Below are 22,913 nucleotides of genomic sequence, written 5' to 3'. Positions count from 1 at the left end.
ATACTGTCATGGACAGATGCATTTGCAGCTGTCAGATTCATACTGATAAGATCTCGTATGTTTTTCCCTCTTGCTGGTTCCGTTACCACCTGCTGCAAACCCAGTTGAGCAGCTATGTCCTTGAGGACCCGACCAGCTCAGTCAGTCATCCTGCTGCTGAGCTACTCTTGGTAGAGGACATTGAAATCCTGTACCCAGAGGAGCCTTGTCACCATTTTATTGCATCAGTGCTTTCTCCAATTGTTGATCAACATGGCGGAGCACTGATTCATCAGCTGTGGGAGCACGGTACGTGGTAATCAGCAGGAGCCATGAGACTTCCTGGTGTCCAAAGTCAATGCTGAGTACTCCCAAGGCAAATGGTTCCTGTGTGTACACCACTGTGCCATCACCTCCGCCTGGTCTGTCCTGCTGGACAGGACATATCCAGAGATTTCAGGAGAAAGTGAAGACTGCAGATGCTGGAGATCAGAGTCCAGAGTGTGGTGCTGGAAAAGCACAGCAGGTCAGGCTGATGAAGGGCTTAGGCTCGAAACGTCGATTCTCCTTCTCCTTGGATGCTGCCTGACCTGTTGTGCTTTTCCAGCACCACACTCTATCTAGGGATGGTGATGGTGGTGTCTGGCCATTATCTGTAAGGGGTTACTCTGTGAGTATGACTATGCCAGGCTGTTCCTTGACTAGTCTGTGAGACAGCTCGCCACGTTTTGGCACAAAAAAACAGATGTTAGTGAGCAGGATGTTGCAGAGTCGAGAGGGCTGATTCTGTGGTTGTATTTCCTAATGCCTTGTTAGATGCCGAGTGGTCCATCCAGTTTCATTCCTTTGTTGAGACTTTGCAGTGATTAATACAGTGAGTAGATTGTTGGGCGACTGTCACGTTGTGAGGATTTTTTTCGCCATTGACAATGGTTCCATGGAGATCAGGAGATTCCTAATTCGTTACTTTTTCTTGAATTCAGATTCTACCATCTGCCGAGCTGGGATTCGAACAAGGACTTCAGTTGTACATTTTAATATTCTGGATAAAAGTTAAATACATTAGGTTTGTTCACTCATTTTAAATGTCACTAACCCTGGTTTTGTTTCTATGTAAAACACTGTCCATCATCCTGTCTCCTTCAAACTTCCCTCCAACAACAAGAGCAAGGAGCACATTGAGTTTCTCTGTCACTAAGACTGAGACAATCCGATCAGCTGCTTCTGCTGCTTCTCTCCCTCCCACTAGCCCACCGAGACAAACTGCCTCACATGGTGTTCCTGGTTTTTGTCCCAAACTCACATCTTTCTCCAGTCTCTTGTCAAGCCTTATCAGAGCTCACCTTGATCTTTTACTAGTCTCGCGAAACTACAGACATTCCAACTCTGTTTCCTCCTCATCACTCCCCCTCGCCAATTCACAGGTATTGTTCCTTGTTCTGTCTGTCTGTCTTTTCTGGTTATGTCCTTCTCATCCACTCTGCAAAACAAACTAACATTTGACCTCACTATCATTTGTAAATCCTGCTCCATCTCCACTCTCCCTTTCCTTTCTGAATTCCTTGTATTTGGTGTCCCTCTAGGATCTATCCTTGGTCCCTCCTGTTTCTCACCTAAGCACTGCCAGGAGGTGACATCGTCCAAACGCACAGTGTGAGATTTCACATGTACACTGACGATGTCCAGCTCTCCCTCCCCATCATCCCTCTCCATTGCTCCACTGTTGCTCAGTTACCAAACTGCTTATCACATTCCTACTACTCGATTAACTGCAATTTCCTACAAGGAAACATTGTTATGGTTAAATCCATTGCCTTCAGTTGCTATTACAAATTCCTTTCCCTTACTGCTGAGCCCCTCCCTCTCACTGGGTGCAGTCTGAGGCAGAACTAGACTCTTCATAACATTGCTGTCATATCTGTAACCCCAAGGTGACCTTCTGACCAGACATCTACACAATCACAAACACCAGGATCCAATCTCTAAAATGTTGCTTGTCTCCACCTCACCCTAGCTCCATTGCAACTGAAACCCCATACCCGTGTCGGTGTTACCTTAAACTTGATGAATCTGAAATGAACCCTTGATTTCGTGACTGACCCAGAATCTGCTAGCTTTCAGTGTTTTCTGCACAATTACCCCCCCCCCCCCCGATCCCTTTGTGGTGCAGCTTTCTACAGTTTTCACCATGAAAATAGCACTCTGTTCTCTTCTTATCCCCTCCAAAATGACCGACTTCACTTTTTCCCAAATTATACTCCATCTGACAACTTGTTGCCCCCTTCTCCTGTGCATCTCTCTCTCTTCACAATACTCTCAGAACTTTATAGTTATGCCTTTACTAGGAGTCACCCCCACCCCCCAATTATGCTAAACATTTACTGGGAGCACTGGGCAGTGTGAAGCATGCAGAGTTGCTCTGTTTTTAAGAGATACTCTGTGGGAGGAGTTTGCTGCCCATTGGTCAGAATGGAGACAACTTGCCCATCGAGCTGCATGAGCCTTTCACCCCCCATGTCTTATTGATGAGGCACAGCAGCAGCACGGAAGGGAAAAAAGCAGCAAATCCTGCTCTCCACATCTCACTGACTCTTGGAATATTCAGTCCCATGTGTCAAAGATCTGCCCTGTTCAGTCACATGAAATTCCAAGGTGGAAACTCCTAGAAACCCACATAGATTTCCCCCTGAACTGACTGCTGACCTCCACAAGGGGTAATGTGTCCAGTCATCCTGGGCCAGGAGGAGGGGATGGTGCGAGTTTCTAACCTGAACTGACAGTGATAGATTTTATAAACTTGTATTACAGGATACTACAGGTGGACATTCAGATGGTAATCTCAGTCATTGTAACACCTAACTCTGATTGAATTAGTCAATTCATCAGGACCTGGATATTTGCATTGTATGTGAGTATTGTATTTCATCTGAATCCCATTTGATGCATAAAAATTCTCCTTTGAATCTTCCCAAACCTTTAATATGTGTCCTGTAATCCTTGTATAATGAGCTGATGGGTATAAGGTTTATTATTATAATGTGTAACTTTTCTAAACCCCTCTGTCACAGCTCCTCTCGATTGACTTTGCTACCAGGAGAACACCTTAGTTTCCCCAAACCCCTGATTCCCCAATGTCTGTTTGCTCTCTATAAGGCACACATCAGGATTCTGTTGGAACATTCTCCACTTGCCTGCATCAGTGCAACCCTCAACACTATTAAAGAAAGTGAACATCCTCCAGGACAAAGCATTGTGCCTGAGTGGTGTCCCATCCACTACCTTCAGCATTCCCTCTCCCCATCCCAGAGACACAATGTCATCACTGTGTAAAAGGTAAAGGCAGCATTGTCCTACGAGACCATAGGGATGCTCTCTCATTAGGGAGGAAACTGGAGCCCCTGGAAGAAACCCATGGAGACACTGGGAGAATGTGCAAGTCCCACAGAGACAGTTGTCCAAAGCTGGAATCGAACCTGGGGTCCTGGCAGCAGTGCTAATCACTGAGCCACTGTCCCACCCTAAAATTGTAATCTGATTCACAACTACCACTTCCTCTGATAGTTCATTTCACACATAAACCATTGTCTGAACAAAAATAAAAGAATAATTCCTGAACGCCTTTTTAAAGCCATTCTGCTGTCACCTTAAAAGGTATGTCCCCAGTCTTGAATCGCGTCCCTTCCTGGAAAGGACACCTGCCGTTCACATTACTGATACCAACCCTCCATGATTTGAGAAACGTCTAATAAGGTCACTCCTCAGCCTCCTGCGCGCCAGTGAAAGAAGTCGCAGCCCATCCAGACTCTGCGTATAATTCAAACTATCCATTCCCATCAACATCCTGGTAAATCTCTTCTGAATCCGCTGCAACTACATAATGTCCCGATATCAGCATGACCAGAACTGGACACTGAATTCCAGAAAAGGCCTCCCCAACATCCAAAATAACGTCCCAACTCTTGGACTCAAAGGTCTGAGCAATGAAGGCAAGTGTGCTAAGCACCTTCTTTACCACCCTGTCTACATGTGACACAGACTTGAAAGACCCGAACCCCTCGGCCTCTTTGTTCCATATCACTACTCGAGGCCCTGTTTTAAATTAGTGGAAGTCTGCCCTTGTTTGTTTTATCAAGATATAATATTTTGCATTTATTCCAATCCAAAAATCCCAAAAAACCCTGAGCATTAAAGACAGTAGGAGTATACTTAAGAGGGAAGTCAGGAGAGCAAAAAGTGGACATGAGATAGCTTTGGCAAATAGGGATATGAATAATCCCAAGGGTGTTTATAAATACATTAAGAACAAAAGGGTAACTCGAGAGAGAATAGGGCTCCTCAAAGATCAGCAAGGTAGCCTATGTCTGGAGCAACAGGAGATGGGAGAGATAGTAACTGAATGTTTTGCATCATTGTTTACTGTGGAGAAGGACATGGGCAATATAGAATGTGGGGAAATAGATGTCGACGTGTTGAATATGTCCATCTTACAGAGGAGGACGTGCTGGGTGTCTTGTAACCCGTAAAGCTTGGTTAATCTCCAGCACCTGATCAGGTGTACCCTAGAACTTTGTGGGAAGCTGGGAATGTGATTGCTGGGCCTCTTGCTGAGATATTTGTATCATCGATTATCACAGGTGAGATGCCAAAAGACTAGAGGTTGGTTAACGTGGTGCCACTATTTAAGAAAGGTGGTAAGGACAAGCCAGGGGACGATCGATCGGTGAGACTGACATTGATGCTGGGCAAGTAATTGGAGGGAGTCCTGAGGAACAAGATGTGCATCTATTCTTAAAAGCAAGGACTGATTCGTGATAGTCAGCATGACTATGTGCGTGGGAAATCATGTCTCACAAACTTGATTGAGTTATTTGAAGATGTATCAAAGAGGATTGACGAGGGTGCAGGAATAGGCCATTGTGCCCTTTGAGTCAGCACCACCATTCATTATGATCATGGCTGATCGTCCACAATCAGTATCCTGTTCCTGCCTTATCTCCGTAACACTTGATTCCATTATCTTTAACAGCTCTATCCATCTCTTTCTTGAAAGTATCCAGAGACTTGGCCTCCACTGCCTTCGGAGACAGTGCACTGCATGTGTCCACTACTCTCTGGGTGAAGACATTTCTCCTCAACTCTGTTTTAAATGGCCTCGCCCTTATTTTTAAACTGTGTCCTCTGGTTCTGGACTCACCCATCCGTGGAAACATGCTTCCTGCCTCCAGAGTGTCCAACCCTTTAATAATCTTGTAGGTCTCTGTCAGATCCTCTCTCATTCTTCTAAACTCAAGTGTATACAAGCTGAGTCCCTCCAATCTTTCAACATATGATCATTCCGGGAATTGATCTTTTGACCCTACCCAACACTCCCTCAATAGCCACAATGCTCTTCCTCAAATATGGAGACCAAAACTGCACACAATACTCCAGGTGCGGTCTTACAGGGCCCTGTACAGCTGCAAAAAGACCTCTTTGCTCCTATACTCAATTCCTCTTGGTATGAGGGCCAGTATGTAGTGAGCTTTCTTCACTACCTGCTGTACCTGCATGCTGGCTTTCATTGACTGATGTACAAGAATACTTAGATCTTGTTGTACTTCCCCTTTACCAAACTTGACTCCTTTTAGATAGTAATCTGCCTTCCTGTTCTTGCTTCCAAAGTGGATAACCAGACATTTATCCACATTAAACTGCATGTGCTATGCGTCCGTCCACTCACCTTGCCTATCCAAGTTAACCTGTATTCTCATAACATCCTCCTCAAATTTCACCCTGCCACCCAGCTTTGTGTCATCAGCAAAATTGCGAATATTACTTTTAATATGTTCATCTATATTATTACTGTATATTGTAAACAGCTGCGGTCCCAGCACCGAACCTTGTGGTACCCCACTAGTCACTGCCTGCCATTCCAACAGGAAGCGTTTATCACTACTCTTTGCTTCCTGTCAGCCAGCCAATTTTCAATCCAAGTCAGTATATTCCCCTTTGTAAATCCATGCTGACTCTGACAAATCCTATTACTGCTATCCAAATGAGCCATAATTTCATCTTTTATAATTGACTCCAGCATCTTCCTCACCACTGACATCAGGCTAACTGGTCTATAATTCCTTGTTTTCTCTCTCCCACCTTTCTTGAAAAGTGGGACAACATTAGCCACTCTCCAATCTGACTCCAATCCTGATTCTGTGTCTCCCCTTTCGCAAGGGCCTGAATATCATCCCTCACCAACAGGGCCATCCCACCCCCTCTGCCCATCAGTCTGACCTTTTGATAGCACTGCACTCCATTTATTTCAATGCAAGAGGTTTGACAGGGAAAGCAGATGAGCTTAAGATATGGTTTTGAACATGGGACTGGGATATAGTGGGTATTACAGAAACATGTCTTAGGTTGGAAAGGACAGGTAGCTTAATGTTCCAGGGAATAGATGTAAGAGGAAGGATAGATAACAGAGAAGGTGGAATGGTGTTTTTGATACGGGATAACATTATTGTTGTGCTTAGGGAGGATATTCATGGGAGTTCGCCTGGTGAACTTACTTGGGTGGAGCTGGGAAATAAGAGCAGGATGATCACCTTATTGAGGTTGTCTGTGTGGGTTTCGTCCGGGTGCTCTGGTTTCCTCCCGCAGTCCAAAGATGTGCAGGTTGGGTGGATAATCCAGGCTGAATTGCCCATATTGTTCAGGGATGTGCAGGTTGGGTGGATTGGCCATGTGAAATTGCCTACAGTGTTCAGGGATGTGCAGGCTAGGGAGATTGGCCATGGGAAATGCAGCATTACAGGGGTAAGGTAGGAGGCTCTAAGGGTCAGTATGGATGTGATGGGCCGAATGGTCTGATTCCACACTTGGGATTCACTGACGATAATTCTACTAGTTTTAAAATAGTTACAGAAAATAATAGACCAGATCTAAAAGTTGGTGTTCAAAATTGGACAATGATGAATTATGACGATACAAGGCTAGAACTTTCAATATTTCTTGACAACCCCCAGGTAAAGGGACGGCTGGAAAGTGGGAACATAAGAACAGAAGGAATCGGAGCAGGAGTAGGCCATCTGGCCCCTCGGGCCTGCTCTGCCATTCAATAAGATCAGGGCTGATCTTTTCATGGCCTCAGCTCCACTTTCCTGCTCTCTCACCATAACCCTTAATTCCTTTCCTGTTCATAAATCTACCTTTTGACCTAACGATAGTCAAGTTGATAACGTCAACTGCTACACTCAGCAGGAAATTCCACAGATTCAGAACCCTTTAGCTGAAGAAGTTCCTCCTCAACTCTGTCCTAAATCAGATACACCGTTATTTTGACGCTATGCTCTCTAGGTTGACCCGCCCTTCCCCCCCCCCCCCCCCCCCCATGGAAATAACCTCCCTGCATCTATTTTATCTATTCCCTTCTTCATTTTATTTTTTCCAATACAACCTCCCATTCTTCTAAATTCCAACAAGTATAGTCCCAGTCTATTCAGTCTCTCCATGTACACCAACCCTCTCAACTTCCGACTCAAACTAGTGACCCTCCTCTGCACCCTCTCCAGTGTCAGTACATCTTTGCTGAAGTAAGGAGATCAAACCTGTACACAGTACTCCAGGTGTGGCCTCACCAGCAAGCTGTACAGCTGCAGCATAACCATCGCTCTAGCATGGAAGGACAATAGACTCTTCACCATCTCTTTTAGTCCCTGGGATGCATTCCATCACGGCCAGGAGACCCATGTACTTTTGGGCCGTTATCTTTCCCAACACAACGTTTTACTGAGAATGACTGTTTCCATGTCCTCATCTGCCATTGCCTCCATAGGCCTGTGAAAATGAGACAACAAGAGTACATAGACAGTATGTTCCTGTTAAGGCCAAGTCTGGTAGGTGTAGAGAATGCTGTGTGTCGAGAGAAATTGTGGGTCTGGTCAAAAATATGAAGGAGGGATATGGCAGGTACAGACAGCTGGGTTTGAGTGAATCCCTCGGAGTATAGGGGCAGTAGGAGTACACTTGAGGGAAAACAGGAGGGCAAAAAGGATACATGAGATTGCTTTGGGGGCAAAGAGGTTTAAGGACAATCCAAAGGGATTCTACAAAACACTAAGGACAAAAGAGTAACCAGGCAGAGAATAGGGACCCTCAAAGGTCAACAAGGATGTCTGTGGAACCACAGAAGGTGGGAGAGATACTATCCGAGGATTTCATGTCAGCTTTTACAGAAAGAGGGTATGGAAGCTGGAGACATTGGAGAAATAAATAGTAATAACTTGACAACTGTCCATATTACAGAGGAGGTTGTACTGGATGTCTTATACATAAAGCTGAGTAAATCTGTGGGACCTGATCAGGTGTATCCCAAATCTTTGTGGGAAGTTAGGGAAGTGATTGTCGGGCCCTTCGCTGAGATATTTCTATCACCGACAGCCACAGGTGAGGTGCTGCAAGACAGGTGCCATTATTTGAGAAAGGTGATGAGGAAAGGCCAGGAAACAATACACTGGTGAGCCTGAAGTTAGTGGCAGACAAGGTGTTGGAAGGAATTCTAAAGGACAGGTTTATATGTAATTGGAAAGGCAGGAAGTGATTAGGGATAGTCAGCATGGCTTTGTACATAAATCACTAACTTGGACTTCAGAAAGACATTCAAAAAGGTTCCACATAACAGACTGGTTAGCAAGTTAGACACCTTGGGATACAGAGAGCACCAGCTATTTGGATACAAATTGGTTGTAAGGTTGGAAACGGAGGATAGTGCTTTTAGGACTGGAGGCCTGTAATGAGGTGAAAGGATCAGTGCTGGGTCCACTGCTTTTCATCATTTATATCAACGATTTCTATGTGAATATATGAGGTAAACTTAGTAGGTTTACAGTAGACATCAAAATTGGAGGTGCACTGGACAGCAAAGAAGGTTACCTCAGAGTACAATGGGACTTCAATCAAATGGCTGAGGATTGTCAGATCGAGTTTATTTCAGGTAAATGTGAGGTGCTCCATTTTGGAAAAGCAAATGAGGGCAGGAATTATACACTTAATGGGAAGGTCCTGGGGAATGTTGCTAAACAAAGAGACCTTGGAGTGCAGGTTCATAATTCCTTGGAAGTGCAATCATAGGCAGGGTAGTGAAGAAGCTTGGCAGCACGGTGGCACAGTGGTTAGCACTGCTGCCTATGCACTGGTCAGTGCATTGAGTAGTGGAGTTGGGATGTCATTTTGCGGTTGCACTGCACATTGACTCAGTCACAACAGCACATTGACTCAGCCACTTCTGGAATTCTAGTGTCAGTCCTGGTTTCCCTGCTATCGGAAGGATATTGTGAAACTTGAAAGCGTTCGGAAAAGATCCGCAAAGATGTTGTCAGGGTTGAGGGTTTGAGCTGTGTAGGTAGAGGGTGAATAGGCTGGGGCTGTTTTCTCTGGAGAATCGGATACAATTGTGAGCAGCATGGATAGGGTGAAATCCCAGGAGCTTATTCCCAGGATATGTGAGTCCAAAGCTTGTGGAACAGGCTTCAGGTGTGAGGGAAAAGATTTCAAAGGGATCTAAGGGGCGATGTTTCCAGCTGAACATGGTATGTGTATGGAATGAGCTGCCAGAGGAAATGTGGAGGCTGGTACAATTACCCAATTATGCCTTTGAGATGTTGTACATGATTAGCAAAAGTTTAGAAGGATATAGGCCAAGAGCTGGCATATGGGATGAGATTAATTTAGGATGTCTGGTCGGCATGGAAAAGTCGGATCGAAGGGTCTGTTTCTCTGCTGTACATCTTTATAGCACTACTAAAATTAAGATGGGTTTCTCTTTTATGAAGAGTTAGCAGAAGGTCAGATAATTCTCCTTGGAGCTGAGAAGGTTAGGCAGTGATTTAGACCAGGAGCAGATTTGTTTCCAGGGTATTTAATTTACAGAGAGACAGGGAGAAATTATTAACGTCACAATTTTTAGTAACTCCCTTCAGGTAACTGGCAAATAATGCAGGTTAAAAATGTGAGGATTATTTTATTCACTAAGTTCTGAGCATCTGGAACAGTTTGACCGACAGCTGGATGCAGATTCAGTAGTTATTGTCAAAACAAATTTGGAATTTAACATTTTTAAGGAAGGATTTGGAGGGCTACAGACAAATGGGAGGTGAGTTGGGATAGACTGGCCCCATCTCCAGAGGGGGAGAGTACAGCCCCAATGGGCTGAACAGCCCCAAACCCCTGTGCTCTGTGTTACTGCCCATTCACCGTGAATGATGAAGCTCATCCTAGGGCAGAGTCATAGAGACCTACAGCATAGAATTAGACCCTTTGGTCGAACTGGTCCATGTCGACCAGATATCCCAACCTAATCTAGTCCCATTTGCCAACACTTGGCACATATCCCTCTACACCCTTCCTATTCACATACCCATCCAGATGCCAAATGGTGTAATTGTACCAGCCTCCATCACTTCCCTGAACAGGAGATTCCATACACGCATCGATCTCGGAATGAAAAAAGTTGCCTCTCGGTTCCCTTTTAAATCTTTCCCCTCTCACCTTAAACCTACACCTTCTCCTTCTAGACACCCCACCCCAGGGAAAAGACCTTGTCTATTTTTCCCATCCATACTCCTCATGATTTTATAAAGCTCTATGAGGTCATTCTTCAGCATCCAATGCTCTTGGGAGGAGCCCACTCATGTCACAATCGGGCCCGGGTGATTGACATCAGCTTCAGACCAATAGGAGAATTGGCGTGATCCTCCAGCCAATGGGAGTGAATTGGGATGGGTCCAGCAGGCCAACACGTGGCCATGATCTGTGCAGGCGCAGTGTCACGGTGAGGGGGGACCTAGTGAGTGTGAAGGGAGTGGGAGAGTCTGCAAAGTCTGGGGAAGAAAAGGAGCGATTGTGGACTGGGAGGGTTTATAAATGCACGGTTTTAGGCTGCTAGACCTGAATTAGAAATTCCTGGTAAATTAGAACCAAAAGAACTGCGGATGCTGTCAATCTCACACAACAACCAAAAGGGACTGGTAAAGCTCAGCAGGTCTGGCAGCATCTGTGAAGAGAAACCAGAGTTAACGTTTTGGATCTGCTGACCCTTCCTCAGAACTGATGTTACTGAAAAGAAATGTCGGTTTAAATGTAGAAGGTAGGGGTTAAGGAGTAAATGATAGGTGGTGATAGAGTCCAAAGAGATGGGAGCAATTGGACAAAGGAGTGGATAACGATCTAGCTGGGGGGGGGGGGGGGGTGAATAGCTGTTTATGGGAACTGTTAGTGACTAACCATAGGTAATGTGTAATGGTAGGCTGGTATGTGGGTTAAGAGGCTAGGGTGCTAGGACATTGGAGAGTTCAGGACCTAAAATAATTGAATTTGATACTGGGGCTAGAGGGGTGCAGGGTCCCCACGTAGAAGATGAGGTATTGTTCTTCTAGCTTCCGTTAACGTGTGGTGCTGGAGAGGCACAGCAGGTCAGGTAGTATCCCAGGAGCAACAGAATCGTCGTTTTGGGAATATTCCTTTCATCAGGAATGCCAGGATTGGGGGTCGGGGAGAGAGGAGGGGTGTAAGAGGGTTGAGAGATAAGAGGGATGTGTGGGGTTGGTTGGAAGGGAGCAAGGAAGGCAATAGGTAGATGTAGGTGGATGGTAATGGAGAGAGGGTGGAGTGGATAATTGGAAAGGAAGATATGGGACAGCTCAAGAGGGTGGTGTCGAGTTGGAGGGTTGGACCTGCGATAAGGCAGGGGAAGGGAGATGAGGAAACCTTGATTCTGTGGTGAAAGGGTCCCAATGTGGAAGATGAGGTTTTCTTCCTGCAGACGTCGGGTGGCTTGGGTTTGGTGGTGGAGGTGCCCCAGGACTTGCATGTCCTTGGCGGAGTGAGTAGGGAAGTTGAAGTGGTTGGCCACAGGATAGTGGGGTTGGTTGGTTCATGCATCCGAGAAATCGTCCCTGAAACATTCCATAAGTTGGTGTCCGGACTCCCCAGTGGAGAGGAGACCGCATCGAAAGCAAAGGCCATAATAGGTGGGGTGTTTGGATGTGCAGGAAATCTCTGCTGGTTGTGGAAGGGTCCTTTGGATGTGAGGGGGGAGGTGTGGGCACAAGTTTTACACCTCTTGCATTGACAAGTGAAGGTGCTGGGAGTGGAGGGTGGGTTAGTGGGGACCATGGATCTGACTAGGAATTCACAGGGAATGGTCTCTGTGGAATACTGAAAGGAATGGAAAGGGAAATATATCTCTGGTGGGATCTGATTGTAGGTGGGGGAAGCAGCGGAGGCTGATGCATTGTATCTGGGTGGAAGGTGAGGACTGAGAGGTTCTATCCTTGTTGCAGATGGAGAGGTGTAGTTCAATGCAGAGGTGTGGGATGTGGTGGAGATACACTGGAGAGTATTGTTGACCACACGGGAGGGGAATTTGCAGTCCTTGAAATACGGGGGCGTTTCGGTATGTTCTGGAGTGTTCTGCCAGCTTGCATCAAGCTTCACTGGAACACTGCAGTAAGCATGAGACACATGTTGGCCAGGGAACACACTCGTGTGTTAAAGTGACAGGCAGCTGGAAGCTCGGGGTCTGTTTTGCAGCAGAACGTAGATTATCAGCTGCCATTTCCAGCACCTCCACTGAGATGCTGCCAGACACAGGTTCCTGTCCCCTCCATTAACAGTTATGCACCCTCCCAGCCAGATTGTTGTCCACTCCTTTGTCTTTCCAAATGTTACTGTCTCTTTTGGGCTCTGTCCCTGCCTATTATTTACTCATTGACCACTATCTCCTGCAGTCCAAAGATATGAAATTTCAATGAATTGGCCAAGCTAAATTTCTTGTAGTGTTCAGGGATGTATAGGTTAGGTGCATTAGTCAGGAGAAATGTAGAATAATAGGGTCGGGGATAGGGCTTGGTTGAGAAACTCTTAAGAGGGTGGGTGTGGACTTGTTGGGCCGAATGGCCTGATTCCACACTCTAGGGATTCTAATTTTCCCAGCTGCTATATGTTCTGAGGGAGGGTCACTGGACGTGGAATGACCCTTGGTGTGTATAGGAGGAGGAAACTGGAAAGGGGAGTTGGATCCAGTTTAGACTGGGAGGGTTTAATTACACTCTGTACAGGTAGTTAGGCCTGAATTAGAAACTCTTGGTCCCATGTTTACAGCAAATGGGAAAATGGCTGTGGGCCTCAGGCGGTGATAGGTCCTGGGTTATGGCCGCCATCTTTATTTGGGGCAAGGTACAGCGAGGCACATGGACATGTCCTCTTCCTGGGTGGGTCGGGGTGATTTGAAGAGGAGCATTTACACATCAAACACGCACCAAGAGAAATATTTGTCTTTACTCTTCAGTCTGCACTGACTGAGTTTTGTTTGTGAATTCATTTTATAGGATATTAATTGAGAATAATTGAGACAGGGATCTCAAAAGCAATGTTCTGTCGTCAACAGGGTCATCAGGATCAGAATACCATTGACATTTAAATGTGGAAGGAGAAAGGTGTGTCTGTTCTGTCTGTGGGAAAGTATCTTTTTTTCAAGCAAAAAGCAGAAAGATGTTCAAATTTGTGGTTGGATCACCCTTGTGGTTTGTGCTCAATTCTGGGCCCTGCAGCTGTGGAAGGAGGATTTGGCCTGAGGGGGAGCACTAATTTGTCCAAATTACACCTCGTCTCTTTATATGAACTGTCAGATTTAGACCCAATCACCCACTTCATGATGTTAACCTGCAAGCTCCTTATTTTCAATTCCCTGCAAACTTCTCATTAAAATTCCTTATGGACGATGCAGTTCCTCAGCTCCCATTCAGATGCATTGGAACAGTACAGGAGGCTGAGGGCAGTGTAGGTGTGAGTAGACAATGAAAATGACAGGGCTGCATTGTGAGGGCTGCTTGGCTCAATGAGAGTGTTTTGGAGTTGGGTGTAAACAGAGCGAGGGGAGACAGGGAGAAGGTGAACCACAGCTTCAGTTTTAGTTCAGGCCGTTCAAAAATTCACATGGTCCCAAAGGGAACAGGCAAGAGTTTTTAAAAAGTTTTTAAAGTATATAATGTCTGCTTCAGTAAAGATCGGGGCTTTTGATTATAATGGAAATGTTTGAAGTGAAGGAAGGTTGCTAGCTCATCAAAATTCTCCTAATGGGTGTAACTAGCTGAAACTAGAGAGACATTGTGACAGGAGACCTTAGACCAGTGGTGTGGTCCTATTGCACAATGTGGGAAATAAGGGACACTTCCAGTGTCCGTGACGGCTATGTGAGCAGGAAGTGGGCCCACCTGCAGCTACTGGGTAACTGCTTTTCAGACCTGGAGCTGAGAGTGAACTCACTGTGGAGCAATATTGAGAATGTCATGGAGAGCATGTTTAGTGAGTTAGTCACACTACAGATGAGGGTTACACAGGCAGAAAGGGAAAGGATGACCATCAGATGAAGTAAAAGGCTCAGGAAGGAAGTGCAGGACTCCCCAGTGATCATTCCCCTTCTCAAACAGATAGTATGCACCACTTGGGATTCTATAAGGGAAGGACAGGTGGGGTAGACTCTCAGGGGAACTCAGCAACAGCCAGGTTCATGACACCACAGATAGATCCGCTGCACAGAACGGGAGGAGGGAGAATGGCAGAGCTATAGTGACAGGGGATCCAGTTTCAGGGTCAGAGGCAGGCGTGTCGTTGGACACAGACATGAATCCAGGACAGTGGAATGGAACCCAGGTCCATTTATTGACAATTGCACAGACCAAATAAAGGTCAGCGTTCCAAATGCAACCTTCAATACTTGATCACCCTGAAGCACTACTTTCCAGGGTTTGTGCAGTTGTTCTGAACCCTTCAGAGAGATGGAAGGGGACAGGGAGAAAACAGGAACAGGATTGTGTTATAATCTACAAAATAACGGTCACTCTCCCAGCTCAGTCTCCCCCTCTGTCTCCCACCCCCCATCGTACCTCCTCCCCACCGCAGAGAAAAGACTTTGTGTATTTACCCTAACCTTGCCCCTACTGATTTTATAAACCTCTATAAGGTCACCCATCAGCCTCTGACCCTCCAGGGAAAACAGTGTATTTATCCTCTCCCTGTAGCTCCAATCCTCCAACCCTAGCAACATGCTTGTAATACTTTTCTGACCCCTTTCAAGTTTCACAATATTGTTTTTTATAGGAAGGAGACCAGAATTGCACGCAATATTCCAAGCATGAACTAACCATTGTCCTGTACAACCGCAATATGACCTCCAAACTCCTATACTCAGTGCTCTGAACAATAAAGGAAAGTATATTAAACACCTTCTTCACTATCCTATTGACCTGCGATTCTGCTTTCAAGGAGCTGTGAACCTGCACTCCAAGGTCTCTTTGTTCAGCAGCACTCCCAAGGACCTTACCATTAAGTGTATCCATCCTGCTCATATTTGCTTTTCCAAAATGCAGCACCTCACATTTATCTAAATTAAACTCCATCTGCCAGTCCTCAGCACATTCAACCATCTGAGCAAGATCCCGTTATTATCTGAGGTAATCCTCTTCACTGTCCACTACAGCTACAATTCTGGTGTCATCTTTCTAACATTACTTCCTATATTCACATCCAAATCATTGATATAAATTATGAAAATTAGTGGATCCAGCACTGATCCTTTGTGACACCCCACTGGTCATGGGTCTCCAATCTGAAAAGCAATCTTCCACTACCACCCTCTGTCTTCTACCTTTGAGCCAGTTTTGTATCCAAATGGCTAGTTCTCTCTGTATTCCATGAGCTCTAACCTTGCTTACCAATCTCCCACGGGGAGCCTTGTTGAACCCCTTTCTGAAGACCATTTCAATCATTTCCACCGCTTTGCCGTCATCAATCCTCTTTGTTGTTACTTCAAAAAAATTGACTCCAGTTCATGAGACGTGATTTCTCACACACAAAGCCGTTATTAATATCCACGACTTAACTCTGTACATTAGGGTCTGTGTCACCCGGTTATGGCTGTTAATATTCTGGATAAAGTTCAAGTACATAGGTTTGTGTTAGTGACTGTATTGAGTCTTGTTAATATTACCAACACAGATGAATTCCTTTTGAAAGGCAGTACCTATATCCCTAACCCCCTCCCACCTGCTCTATCTCCTCCATTCCCACCGTAGACAGTAAGTGGGAGGAACTCATGGAGTTTCCATGTGAGTGAGGTTGAGAAAATCTTCCCTTCTTTCCACTAGCCCACCAGGAAATGGTGGTAGTGTCCTTACCTCTGAACCAGGAGGATCGGGTTCAGAATTGAGTAACAGCATCTTTGAAGAGACTGATTAGTAAACATGCCCAAGCCACCAGGCCATACTGTCTCCCAGCTGTCCCTGCCTGAGCCTTGAAACAGAACCATCCTGTAGTTCGTCCTGTCAGACTCTCCCATTGCTCACTTTATTCAGGATCCCCTCTTAGTGCTGCACTGATCCTGTCCATCCCCCAGTGTCCTCCACATTCATTCATTGGTTACAATCCCATTGTCCCAGTCCATCAGCCCCGCCCCCTCCACTCTATTGGGCAGCAGCTGCTGTCAATCACCTGGGCTCCTGTGTGATCTGGAGCATGTGCTGTAAGAGGGGAGACTGGTGCACAGGCGCAGTGCTGGGCAATTGTTGGCATATGTGCAGGGTGGGTCAGTGCCAGGGAAGGAGGCTGTGGGATTAATCTGTTATTGGCAGCTCCCTCCATTCCTTCCTCTGAGAACAGGTCCCAGGGAATGCTCCCTGCCCTGGTATCGTGACAAGTGGTCGGTGTATCTGTGGGGGAGCATTTTGCAGAAAGTTATCAGAACTCGGGTGAAGATTCAGCAAGGTTATGGAAAGGAACAAACGTGGGCCTGCAACTAAACTTCTAATTTGGTTCATTTTAGTTCAACCAGATATGATTTGGCCAGTGTGTGCAGGATTGGTTCTCATCAGAGGATTGGAGTGGCGGAAATAAATCAGAGGTTCCAGATTGGGGGAAAAAATCAGTGCAGGTCTGACCCGGAAGGAAACCCTGGGAGGTGGGGGGAGGATTCACCAACACCCAGGAGGCTCCGAGTCAGACTCATTGATTTGATTAGATTAGATTTCCTACAGTGTGGAAACAGGCCCTTCGGCCCAACAAGTCCACACCGACCCTCAGGAACAGTAACCCACCCAGACCCATTTCCCTCTGACTAATGCACCTCACGCTATGGGCACTTTAGCATGGCCGATTCACCTGAACTGTGCATCTTTGGATTGTGGGAGGAAACCGGAGCACCCGGAGGAAGCTCACGCAGACACAGGGAGAATGTGCAAACTCCACACAGACAGTCACCCAAGGCTGGAACCGAGCCTAGGACCCGAGTGCTGTGGGGCAGCAGTCCCATCGTGCCACCCCTTTTTTTGGTTCTTACTCTGCAGGCAGGAGCGAGAAAGCTGAATTTAAAGAGAAGAGAGAGAACTGGGTGTGGAGGAAAAGAGTGAGGAGATTGGTTTGGATTTCAGTTAACAAGGGAGAGAAATTTTCAGACTGAGATTTAAAATATTGGAGGAACAAAGAAACTACAATTTAATCCTATAATTGTCTTATGAATTTCCATCCTGTGTTAACGGTGGTGACTTGTTTTCTCTGTTGTAGGGTTCTGAAAGGGCGGATTTGTGCATGAGAAATTCAAATTGAACTTCCTGTTCGGTTTTGATTGTTACTTGATCCGTTTCGTTCTGAATATCATTGGCGTTTTCATGTGGGAGGAAAGGTGTGTATTCTGTCCATGGGCGAATATTTCAAATGTCAGTGTGACTGGAAAAAAGTACTGAGACACAGCCAAATCCATGTAAGTGTGGTGACTGTGGAGAGAGAGTACATTTGTTTTAAAAAGTCTGAAAAAACATGGCACATTTCCCAGGAATAATTAAGTTACAGGTTTGTTTTGTCTGAGGACAAGTTTTTAATTAATCATGCAACCAGAAAGACACAAGGATACCTGCACCATGGAAAATACTGTGAAAACAGGATTGTTGTAAAGGAGTTAATTATTGATCATTGGCGTTGTCACATCGGTTCCAGTGCCGTGGGGAGATCCTGGAAATGTGATGAATGTAATGTAGGTTTCAGTTATTAAACTGGAAATAGTGCAGAAGAAATTTAGAAGACTTTTTGCCAGGGCTCGGGGTCTGAGTTATAGGGAGAGGTTGGACAATCGAGGATGTTTTTTTAGAGCAGAAGAAACAAGGGGAAGCCTTTTTTGAAAGTGTATAACATCATGAGAGGCTTGGGAAAGGTGAATGCACTCAGTCTTTTTCCCAGGGAATCAAGAACTGGAGGGCATCAGTTTAAGGTTAGAGGGGAAATTATGAAAAGGAACCTGAGGGGCACCTGTTTTACCCAAAGGGTGGTATGTATATGGACTGAGCTGACAGTGGAAGTGGTTGAAGTGAGTACATTAACAACATGTAAAAGACATTTGGACAAATACATGGATAGCAACGGTTCAGAAGCATATGGTCCAAGTGCAGGGAAATGGGTTCGTGTGATGGACATTTTGGCCGACGTGGGCCAGTTTAGGCCAAAGGGCCTGTCTCTGCTGTAGGACCCTGACTCCGAGTATATTTACTATTTCTCCTGCTATCTCTGGTAGCACCCTGGGATGTAATCCACCAGGGCAAAGAGACTTATCTACCTTCAGCTCCATTAGCTTGCCCAGCTCCAACTCTCTTATGATATGGGCGGCACGGTGGCACAGTGGTTAGCACTGCTGCCTCACAGCGCCAGAGACCCGGGTTCAATTCCCACCTCAGGCGACTCTCTGTGTGGAGTTTGCACGTTCTCTCCGTGTCTGCGTGGGTTTCCTCCGGGTGCTCCGGTTTCCTCCCACACTCCAAAGATGTGCAGGTCAGGTGAATTGGCCATGCTAAATTGCCCATAGTGTTAGGTAAGGGGTAGATGTAGGGGTATGGGTGGGTTGCGCTTCGGCGGGTGCGGTGTGGACTTGTTGGGCCGAAGGGCCTGTTTCCACAATGTAAGTTTCTTGCTCCTCACCTTCCTCAGTCTCCTTATCAATTACTGGCATGCTCTTCGTATCCTCCACTGTGAAGACTGACTGCTGTGTACTCATATTCCTGAACCCTGCTGGAGAGGAATAACCAGGCACAGAACTCTGAGAGATCTTCTTTGAGTCTTTTATTGATGAGACATGGCAGTTGCCTGGATAGTGTACATGCAGAACACCTCCAGGCAGCATTAGGTAACTCCCCACCTGTCCGATGTATGGCTCCCATTCTTCTACCTTTGTGGTTTGTGGTTTTGAATGTATGCTCTCTGTCAATATTATCTCCATGGCAATGGCAGTTAAAAAGTCGAGTTCAGCTCAACACTTTGTGGTTTAACCACATACCCCTCCCTCATGGCCCTGTGGCTCAGTCAGGTATCTGACAGGCGGTTCAGTTTCAGTGTGGCTGTCTGTCAGGATTCTGATGTGGAAGAGCCGCTGTTGGAGCGGGGTGGGCAAAGTTAAAAGCCAAACATCACCATGTTATAGTCCAACAGGTTTATTTGGAAGTACAAGCTTTTGGAGTGTGCTGTGATTTTGAACTTGATCAGGATTATCTCTATGGTAACAGTTAAGTGCTTCAACAATTACAGAGGCCATATGTTCCCCACACAATAGGTTCCCCTCCAGCAGTGTGAACTGATATTCTGTCCCTGGGGACAGCTACTCCTCACTTTTCTCCCCCAATTCCATCTAGCTTTTTTTCTAAACTCCTAGTTTCTCCTTGGTCTTTGCCAATTTGTATGTTTTCTATTTCAGTTTGATAGACTCCCTTATTTCCTTAACCACCCACGGCAGATTACTCCTTTTCCGACAGTCCTTCCTTTTCACTGATATATACTTTAGCTGAGCAATTTGAAAAATCCTTTGTTATTCCTCCACTATCTGTCAACTGTCTCACCCTAAAGTCTTTGCCTCTAGTCTACATTAGCCAACTCCTTCCTCATCATATTGTCGTCTCCTTTATCTAAGCACAGGATCTGGATTGGATTCAATCTTCCCAATTTCCATCTGTATTCTAAATTCAACCAGACTTATCACAAGTCTTTTCTCAGATTACGAGGTGAGGAGATGTTACCTGGGTGTTTTGCATTTCATTCTCAAAGACGTTGGCTTTGTAATAAAGTACAGGATAAATATTCACAACAGAGTATTCGGGATGGTGTGAATGTAATACACAGTCTAAAACCATAAATCACTGTCTCCCCTCAGTTTACATGATTTGGAGATGCTGGTGTTGGACTGGGGTGTACAATGTTAAAAATCACACAACACCAGGTTATAGTCCCTCAGGTATAATTGGAAGCACACTAGATTACAGAGTGTTGCTCCTTCATCATGATCCAATTAAACCTGTTGGACTATAACCTGTTGTTGTGTGATTTTTAACTCCCCTCAGTTTAAAATTGCAAAATCATTATCTCCCACATGCTTCCTCACTATCTAAGTTTGGAACGCTAATCCCCCTGACTATCCTGTTTTTTCCAAAAATCTCCTTTGGTGAAGGCGGTGATTTTTGGATTCAGCTTTCCAGTTATTACCGTATGAGGATAAGACCTGGGCACAGGAGAGGCAATGCAGCCCGTTGAACTAGCTCCACCATTTAATATGGCGATGATTGAACTCGCCTCGGTCTCAGCTGGACTTTCCCACCTGCTCTTTCTCACTCTTCATCTCATTGCAAATTCAATATCTATATCTCTTCAGTAAATTTGCTCATTGTCCTGGCATCCACTGCATTTTAAATAGGGAATTCCACAGATTCACAACACATTGAGATAAGTACATTCTTCTTCATAAGAATAGAATAGAATCCCTACAGTGCAGAAACAGGGTATTCGTCCATGGAGTCCACACCAACCCTACAATGAACGTCCCATTCAGACTCTCCCATTCCTTGTATTTCCCATGGTTAATGGCTTAACCTGCACATGCATGGACACTGGGCAATGTAGCATAGCCAATCCACTTTACGTGCACATCTTTGGACAGTGGGATGAAACTGGAGCACCCAGAGGAAACCCGCACAGACACGGTGAGAACGTGTAAACTCCACACAGTCGCCGAAGGCTAGAATCAAATCCAGGTCCCTGACGCTGTGAGTCAGCAATGCTAACCATTGAGCCACCTCTGCTTAAAATCTGCTCCTCCTATTAACCACCCCACGCCCCAGTTGGCTGAATCTATATTCCTCACATCAGAAAATCAGGTTGTGGAAGCAGGTGTCTCAGTTAGACCCAATGACAGTCCATATGTTCTGTGTGTCTGAATGGGGATCCTAAACACAACACCCTCCAGCCTATACTTTTCAATCAGTTTCTAGAGACGGGGCTCCAGTGGCTTCATGGAGACTCCCACAATCCGTGAGGCAGGGCCCATACATGTGTGGGGAAACCTGGCACTGTACATGTACAGAATGTGGGCGGGTTTTGGAGCATGTGCTTTGGGTAAGTTTTCTTTGTGGAAAGTATTTCACACTGTGATTGGCTGGAGGAGGAATGTATTTGCTTATAGTATTGATCAGTTGGGGGGGTCAAAGTGTCACCACACTCATGTAGGACCACTCTCCGTCCCCAATTCATTATAACGGTGGGAATCAACTAATGGGAAACAAGGAAGAATCTGACCCATTCTCCCAGACTGAAGGTTCCTCTTCTGTCCAGGATCTGCCACCTCCCTTTCTGTTTCCTTTTGTTTCATTCTGCTGTTACATTATTGACTTGCAGCAACTGAAGGGAAAGGAAGTGAACCCAGAAAGGGTGCAGACTTTAACCAGGGACGGGAAGTGGTGGCATAGATCTGTTTATCAGTAACTCCATGAGAATGGGGAGGGTGTACATTAGGGGGTAGTAGAGTCAGAATGGTGGGAGAGAGTAAGAGGGCTGGAGGGTTACAGCTTCGGGGGAAGAAAGGGGAAAAAGATATTCCAGAGAAACTAGAATTGTCTGCTCTGAATTTCTAACCTGTATACATTCCTTTATACAGGGTGCTAGATGGTGAAGATTTGCAGACTGAAATCTCAACATCATGGGCAGATCATGATTAAGCTAACCAGCGTTTGAAGAAGCAAAGATAGAGAATCACTCGGCCAAACTCCTGTAACACTCTCCCTCCCAGCATTGTCGGTCTCTGCGCCAAATGGACTGTGAATGGTTCAAGACAGCAGCTCACTACCATCTTCTGAAGGGGAACTAGTGATGGGGTATAAATGCGGCTGAGACCGTGATGCCCATATCCTGGAAATGGGTTCTATCTCTAGTTGCTGAAACCCAATTGATGTTCCTGCAGGATGATGAGGGACGCTGAGTGCATCCTCCAGGAGGCAGCACCATCACATTACCACTTCCTACATCCACACACAGGAACACAACCACATCACTGGAACAAAAGGCAGTGAAGCTAAAGGAGGACTTAGATATAGTTCTTCAAGGTAAAGTCATGAAAGGGGATTGGAACACAGCAGGAACAGGAGACTGAGCTGGATGGTCAGCTGTCTCCCATTGAATGGTGGAGCAGGATTGAAAGGCTGAATGGTCTCCTCCTGCTGCTATCTCCCAGGTATGTATATAACCATGGAGCCCGGGTAGGAAGGAGTGGGCAGGGATTCTCCAGGAGATTGCACTTCCACAACAGTTTTCAGTGAGGGATGGTTTGATGGATTTTATTTAACATTTATCTTTAATACAAGGTTTGTACATTTTGGTTTTTAAAATGTTGTAAAAACTTTTTGCAAAACAAATAAAATTAAAGAAAATAAATTGAACTGTCTGAATATAACCCGTTTTAAAACTTTCAACCTTTGTAAAACAAAATCCTGTCTATTCCCAGACACCATCACTTTCCAGTTACTCAAACTCCAGGGAAATATTCCCTCCCTGTCTGAACCTTTGGTTTGATTTAACTGCTTTTCAGTTCTCGTTCTGTGAGATGTGAA

The 22,913-nt window shown here is 45.6% G+C and overlaps 1 long non-coding RNA gene across 9 annotated transcripts in view; it reads left to right on the top strand.

Moving 5' to 3' along the window:
* LOC140487209 (uncharacterized) overlaps positions 1-22,668 on the top strand; it is a 34,109-nt gene extending 11,441 nt beyond the window's left edge. For 4 of the 9 annotated variants that reach the window (XR_011962761.1, XR_011962760.1, XR_011962754.1 and 1 more), the window contains 3 exons: positions 963-1,045; positions 2,788-2,887; positions 21,965-22,668. This is a non-coding gene — a long non-coding RNA (uncharacterized lncRNA). Of the gene's footprint in view, positions 1-962; positions 1,046-2,787; positions 2,888-4,613; positions 4,700-13,340; positions 13,449-17,568; positions 17,687-21,964 lie in introns of all 9 variants that reach the window. The other 5 variants (XR_011962759.1, XR_011962756.1, XR_011962757.1 and 2 more) reach the window with 5 other exon arrangements.
* Positions 22,669-22,913: the final 245 nt, after the last annotated feature.

The sequence above is a fragment of the Chiloscyllium punctatum genome, chromosome 16, assembly GCF_047496795.1.
Source record: "Chiloscyllium punctatum isolate Juve2018m chromosome 16, sChiPun1.3, whole genome shotgun sequence".
Classification (NCBI taxonomy): domain Eukaryota; kingdom Metazoa; phylum Chordata; class Chondrichthyes; order Orectolobiformes; family Hemiscylliidae; genus Chiloscyllium; species Chiloscyllium punctatum.
Note: the sequence above shows the minus strand (reverse complement) of the source record. Positions and strands in the feature narration are given on the sequence as shown.